The sequence below is a fragment of the Coregonus lavaretus genome (assembly GCF_964263955.1).
Source record: "Coregonus lavaretus genome assembly, chromosome: 36".
NCBI classification, from domain to species: Eukaryota; Metazoa; Chordata; class Actinopteri; order Salmoniformes; family Salmonidae; genus Coregonus; species Coregonus lavaretus.
The window spans coordinates 3,751,360-3,759,151 of NC_140023.1; positions in this window are offsets into that span (position 1 = coordinate 3,751,360).

Sequence of the window (7,792 nt, forward strand, 5' to 3'; positions counted from 1 at the left end):
TAAAGATTAAACAATATCATTCGATCTTTCTCAAAGCAGAGCTTTATTTGAAAATGTATGCATGAAAGGAGACTGCATTTGTGTTTGAAATTACATTATTGTCATTATATATGGCCAGTGGTGTAATCTATCTTATTTTATATACTATGTGTACTGTACAGTGGTGCTCATAAGTGTATGAACACATTCTAAAGCTGACTAAAAAGAGGAATAAAAAAATAAAAAAATCATCTTTTGGAAATTGATCTTAATGACTTAATTAAAAAAGTTGGAAAATCCAACCTTTAAGGACACCAATTTTCTTTTCTTTTTTATTCCTCTTTTTAGTCAACTTTAGCATGGGATCATAAGCTTATGAGCACCACTGTATACTGTGCTGAACATCCAGGCTATGTGAGACACAAAGGCTAACTTAAACACTAAAGACTTTATGCATCCCTGCCCATTTTAAGTGGAACTGAAGTATTTGTACTATACATGGATACATTGCATATACCTGTGCATCACATAGACAACAATACTGTACAAAGCCAACAAACACATTGGTCTGTTTGCCTTCAGGGACTCCTCTCAACAGCAGCTGCAAGAAGCAACAGGAGCCAAAAGACCCAGAACAGCTTTGAGAGAAGAGGAGAAGCAGAGGCTGTCTGAAGAGGTCTGCAACACCATCCTGGATCACACCAAAGAAAGGTTCTCTTTCTCTGGCCACCTTGTGAGTGCTACCTTACTGCAAGCAGACATGTTTGAAAGGTACTGCCATTCAAAAAAATAAAAAATCTGTTCATGTTCATTTTTACAAATCTATACAATTGGCCAGAATATGGTTGTTCATATTTACAAATCTATACAATTGGCCAGAATATGGTTGTTCATTTTTACAAAGCCATACATATTGTTTATGCAGTGTTGAGGAATGTGAAAGAACACCCTTGATTATTTTTACTGTGATAACTTATTTTGCTTTTGTAAGCCAACACTTTTGAGATCAGTCAATAAATGCTTCTGGTATTGACTTATATGCTGCCCCTGTCTTCATGTTGTTGCTGGACATATCTTTTTAAAAATGTGTGTAGGTCACCTAAATCATCAGAAAAATTGCCCCTCCTGAGAATTTTTTCAGGAGCCGCCACTGTTCTGTTGTACAACGTTTTGCAACAGACGAAACGTTTTGCAACAAAATTGGCGTAATGAATAAACCCCAGCAGGGCCACGTTCAGTTGCCATACGTTGTGGAACTTTGCAGATAGAAATATCATGAATAGAGCCGACATAATTCCTTGTTCTACATGTCTCTGTTTTCATAACACGTTTATATCTGAACTTTATAAAACGTCATGTTCTGCTGAATGCGCCTCACCACTGATTTATAGGACTCTCCCCTTGACCAATATGACAGAGAAATATCACTCACTGTTTGTTGATCATGTTCTAGCTAGCTACTATCTATCACCAAAGCCTTGATTTAGCTAATGAATTACTTTTCAAATAAAATGTTATTTGTCACATTCACGTGAAATGCTTATTTATGAGCCATTCCCAACAATGCAGAGTTAAAAAGTAAGAAAATAGCAAATAAAAAAAAATGAAATAGTAACACAATAAAATAAGGGAGTGAACGTTATTTATAATAAGGGTTACATGGAGAAAATCTGATTTCTCTGAAATGAAAACGGATGGCCCTCCCTTCAGCTAAATATATTTGACCTAAACCCTCCCTGAATGCTTGAAAAAAAAACAAGTGACCCTCCCCTATAGCCGCTGGAAGTAGGGGTGCTGAGCAGCACCCCCTGAAAAATCACCCCACCCCCAAACATCTTCCAGCTGCTATGCCCTCTCCTATACCCACAATTATAATTAAAACAAAGTGGATAGCAGAGAACACTCCTGAGTGGCGCAGTGGTCTAAGGCACTGCATCGCAGTGCTAGCTGTGCCACTAGAGATCCTGGTTCGCGACCGGGAGACCCATGGTAGGGGAGGGTTTGGCCGGCAGGGATGTGGGTTCGTTTCCCACGGGGGCCAGTATGAAAACATTTAAAACATGTGTGCATTCACTAACTGTAAGTCGCTCTGGATAAGAGCGTCTGCTAAAATGTAAAACAAAAAACATGTCTACTGTTTACCCTCACTTCTTGGACAGACCAGAGCCTTAGATATATATGCCAAATCAGTGTGTCTTGTTTACAACGAAACTGTCTCTGTTTGCAAATAATTAAATCTGAGACGCCATTAGGAATCTGAGCATGGTACATGCTACAGGAGGACATATCAGCATCGGGAATATAAGGAACTTCATCGTCAGTAGCTGGCACAGGTAGGATTCTGGGTCTGTCCCAATTATCTTTCCTCCCTCCCAAAGTGTACACTTGTTCACTTCCCTTCACTAATTGAAAAAACAATGACTGGAACAAGCGACGCCAGGACAGCGGAGACACTTGAAACCCTACCTCTTTAAGGAATACCTGGAATAGTATAAAGTAATCCTTCTACCCCCCCATAAAAAAAGTGGTTGTCCCACTGGCTATCATAAGTTGAATGCACCAATTTGTAAGTCGCTCTGGATAAGAGCGTCTGCTAAATGATGTAAATGTACAGTACTTTCAAAAGTTAGGCCTACCTTTCCATCCCAGACAGAGTAAGCCTACCCAGGCAGAAAAATGTAAGCTTTAACTGCTGGCTACTCTTCTTCTGTGGCTTAACCCAACGAGAGAAGATCACAAGTGTTTCCCTAAAATCTGTCTGGGTTTATACATCTTATATTGTACAGAGAGTGAATAGCTTAATCAGTTGATAGTGTCAGAATTAGATTACTTCCCAAGAAAAGTCCATTTTTTTGTCTCCTCGGTTATAGAAGGTTGTAGTTCAGCCTCTGAATGTCAAAGAAACGAAACAATGATATCCCCATATGCATCACAGTCACGTCTTTCCCGGGTATTTTAGCATAAACACTGTTATAGATCACTTCATATAATCGGATCTGTTTTATTTTTCTTCAAAATCTTAAACTAACAAGAGGGTAAGCCTGTGCTTTTTGCCATTTTCTTTAATAAAAGGTAGGCCTATGGCATACTCTCTCATACCCCCTCAATTCGAGTCTTGGTTTTAACTTAACAGCCCTTCACTGACATGGAGGTATAGACTATTTAAAGAGTGCACGGTGGGTGGAGGAATTGACCGACAAATCTATGGATATAGCGGCCTATAGCCTAATTTCTTAAATAGGAAGAAATAGGCTCCAACACAAATCCCTCTTGTTGTTTGTAAAGTCTAATTTAGATGAAGACGTTGAAATGGATTATGCCTACTCCAATTTGCCTACTTTCAGCACTATGAGCTGTTCATTTCCAATTGATTGTGCTGCGGCTGCTGCTTCAAGTTTCAGAACCACAATGTAAGTTACTTGAATCTGGCTTATTGTGAGGTCAATAACTGATAAATACTTAATGGGCAAGAAATATTATTTTTAATAAAAATCAATTATGGTAGTAGCAAGCTATCAAAGTTGACCTTCTCCTTCTCATATTCGCGCTCTCCTTCTCAAAATGGTAACCAGACAGGAATAGGCGAAGCGAGAGGTTTCACTTTCGCCTAAATCTGTCCATTATAAAAGCCAATGTGGTTCTATGGGCATATTCTGGACCTAAGTTCTTGCCTGCCTTTCAGCCTTTGCGCCAACAACTCCTATTGTTAGGGCGGAGACATGAGCATTTCGTCATTATATACAGATCTCTGTTGTAACATGAAAGTTCTACTTTATTCTACCGAGAGCCTTAGGGGTCATGGTGTCGAAAGAAAAACAGTCCAGGCTTATCCGTTCTCAGTTTTTTATTAATTCCCTCAATATAAAAATGCGTTCTGTCAGATCTCCCCTGCAGATTCGAACATGTCCTTATCATGGATTTATCACCTACCTAACTACTAACAGATAATTAAAAAAATCTGGATATGAATGTTACATTCAAGTTTGATTGAAATATAATTAAGCTCAACAAACACAGTGATACACATGTTGAGATGCGTAGCAGGACATGACATCACTACTATAGCCCATCCTCATCATGCTGTAAGTGTTTGAGCCATCTGTATGAAGAAGCAGACTACATCAAAATTACTACCAACTGTAATTACAGGCAATAGAAAGCGCAAGTAAACATTTGTTAGAGGCCCGGCTTGAAATACTCACTTGGTCTCAAATGGCAGCATGATTAAAGGTTCAAAACTTACTTCACAATCGTATACCCCTTAGGACCCTACTGTGAAAGTATTCACGACCATCGCTCCTCAATTACCACTCACGCACAGCAAGTCACAAGGCTGACTTGGGATTTACAATTCAAACCATACAGTAGGTCAAATCAAATTAGGGAGAGATAACCCCAGAGCACATCCAATAGGACTTAGGCTGTTATGAGGGAGCTATAGTCTGAAGACATACACCTGACCGGTATTATGTGAGCATTCAGCTTGCCCTGCTTGGTCTTGGGTCAGCAGCAGTCATCACTACCAACCGAAGAGCATGTGCATTCCACTCTGAAAAGTGCCACTTGTTGTCAGAACACAATCTCGAGTTGATTTGAGAAATGTTCTCTATCCACTGCCGACAACCCAATTGAAAGACTTGGCGAAAGAAAACATGATCATACAAGTTTGGGGATGATCTACTATAAGAAGAAATACTCTCTGAAAATGTGTGGGAACTTTTCCAATTCCCTGTCTGTTTTGTCATCTCAACAATCTGCTTGGTTAATATTAACAAAGTCTCCTGGATGTGGTTGGATATTTAATGTGCTAAAACTGACTTTACAACCTGGAGCTGAATTTCACAATCAAGCTAATAGCCTTTCCATAGCACATCCGATTTTACAATCAAGAGAAATGTGCTGAAGACAAATGGGAATTTGCTTGCAGAGCCTGACAGTTGAAATGAAACAAGAATGGACATTAACTAATTTGGCTTGCCAAACACTACGTGGCCGCTACTTCATCTGACTGTGTATATAAATAAATAAATAATATGCCATTTAGCAGACGCTTTTATCCAAAGCGACTTACAGTCATGCGTGCATACATTTTTTGTGTATGGGTGGTCCCGGGGATCGAACCCACTACCTTGGCGTTACAAGCGCCGTGCTCTACCAGCTGAGCTACAGAGGACCACGTGTATAAAACGAGTAAGCTGGAGTAAGCTGTTCTAATTGAAAACAGCCTCCGCAGTGGGGGAGATGCAGAGGTCAGTGAAACCCTTAGTGAGGGCCAAAGCCCCTGCAGGTTTATTTACTATGTCTACATCTACAGTCCCTTCAGAAAGTATTCACACCCCTTGACTTATTCCACATTTTGTTGTGTTACAGCCTGAATTAAAAATTTATTAAATTAAAAACTTTCTCACCCATCTACACACAATACCCCATAATGACAAAGTGAGAACATGTTTTTAGAAATGTTGCATATTTGTTGAAAATGAAATACAGAAATATCTCATTTACATAAGTATTCACACCCCTGAGTCAATTCATTGTAGAATCACCTTTGGCAGCGATTACAGCTGTGAGTCTTTCTGGGTAAGATTTTAAGAGCTTTGCACACCTGGATTGAATATTATTATTTTTAAAATTCTTCAAGCTCTGTCAAGTTGGTTGTTGATCATTGCTAAATATAAATTTTCAAGTCTTCCCATAGATTTTTAAGCCGATTTAAGTCAAAATTCTAACTAGGCCACTCATATTCACTCTCTTATTGGTAAGCAACTCCAGTGTATATTTGGCCTTGCTTTTTAGTTTATTGTCCTGCTGAAAGTTGAACCAGGTTTTCCTCTAGGAATTTGCCTGTGCTTAGCTCTATTCTGTTTCTTTTTATCCTGAAAAACTCCCTAGTCCTTGCCGATGACAAGCATACCCATAACATGATGTAGCCACCACTATGTTTGAAAATATGAAGAGTGGTACTCAGTAATGTGTCGTATTGGATTTGCCCCGAACATAACACTTTGTATTCAAGAGAAAAGGTTCATTACTTTGCAACATTTTTTGCAGTTTTACTTTATTGCCTTATTACAAACAACAGGATGCATGTTTTGGAATAGTTTTATTCTGTATAGGATTCCTTCTTTTCACTCTGTCATTTTGGTTAGTATTACAATGTTGTTGATTCATCCTCAATTTTTTCCTATCACAGCCATTAAACTCTGTAACTGTTAAAGTCACCATTGGCCTCATGGTGAAATCCCTGAGCGGTTTCCATTCTCTCCAGCAAATGAGTTAGGAAGGATGCCTGTATCTTTGTAGTGACTGGGTATATTGATACACCACCCAAAGAGTAATTAATAACTTGCTCAAAAGGGAGATATTCAATGTCAGCTTTTTTTTTTTTTTACCCATCTACCAATATGTGCCCTTCTTTGTGAGGCACTGGAAAACCTCCCAGGTCTTTGAGGTTGTATCTGTGTTTGAAATTCACTACTCGACTGAGGGACCTTTCAGATAATTGTATGTGTGGGGTACAGAGATGGGGTAGGCCTAGTCATTCAAAAATCATGTTGAACACTATTATTGCACACAGAGTGAGTCCATGCAACTTATTATGTGACTTGTTAAGCACAAAGGGGTTGAAAACGTATTGACCCAAGACAGTTCAGCTTTTCATTTTTTATTAATTTGTAAACATTTTGAAAAACATAATTCCACGTTGACATTACGGCGGTGAGTAGGCCAGTGACACAAAATCTCAATTGAATCCATTTTACATTCAGGCTGTAACACAACAAAAAGTGAAGTAGTGTGAATACTTTCTGAAGGCACTGTAGCTTTGAGTCTAAATGTAGCGCTCTGACTGCCCTTTTCTTTGGACAACACTATAAAGCATTGCTCTGAGTGTTGTTTTCCAAATGGTCTTTAGATTGTCTGCTGTGGCTGTTGAATGGAATTAGTATGTTTAAATGGAATTGTCTGAAGCGTTGTTTATGTTCGGCTTTGACAGTATTCTTCTGGATATGCAGAGTGTGAGACTGTTGTTTGCTCTTATGGTATAACTGCTTTCACCCACACCCTGTCTAGTCTAAAATAAGGCTGCTGTGGTTTGGACAGAGACCATTGGAGGTGTTGTAGTCTGGCAGCTTCCCCTCAAAACACCCCAGATCCCTAACCCATGAAGGAACTGGGCTGGCTGCTGAGGGAATTTCCAAAACCTGTCCTCAGTGTTTCCCAACTCCAGTCCTCCAGTACCCCCAACTGTACATATTTTTGTTGTGGCCCTGGACAAGCACACCTGATTCAACTTGTCAACTAATCATCAAGCCCTTGACAATTTGCATCAGGTGTTTTTGTCTGGGGTTACAACAAACATGTGTGCTGTTGGGGATACTGGAGGACCGGAGTTTGGAAACACTAGTCTAATGGCCTGACGCCATATTACACTTTAAAGAAGTAGACCTGATTATATTTCTGAAACAAGCTCAAAACAAAGATGCTTATCTCGTCATAATTGGCTCTTTTTCTCCAACCTCGGCCACATATTTTTTTGGGGCTTCCTCCAGGATGGAAAACTCATTCAGCACACAGAACAGAACAGCACTGACTGTGTTTTTCCAGGGCCGTAGTGCAGGGAAAAGTGGCAGGGTGAGACCTATGGTGGTTGTCTACATTTGTACATCTTGCCATTCTTACTTTCATTTCTCCCACTACTAGACCAGTCAACAAACGTTATTCCGGTTAGTAACACCATCTTAATATCAGATGTGCAATTAGTTTACATTTTTCCATGTGTTACACTGTCATGACGTTTTAAGATGTCTATTTG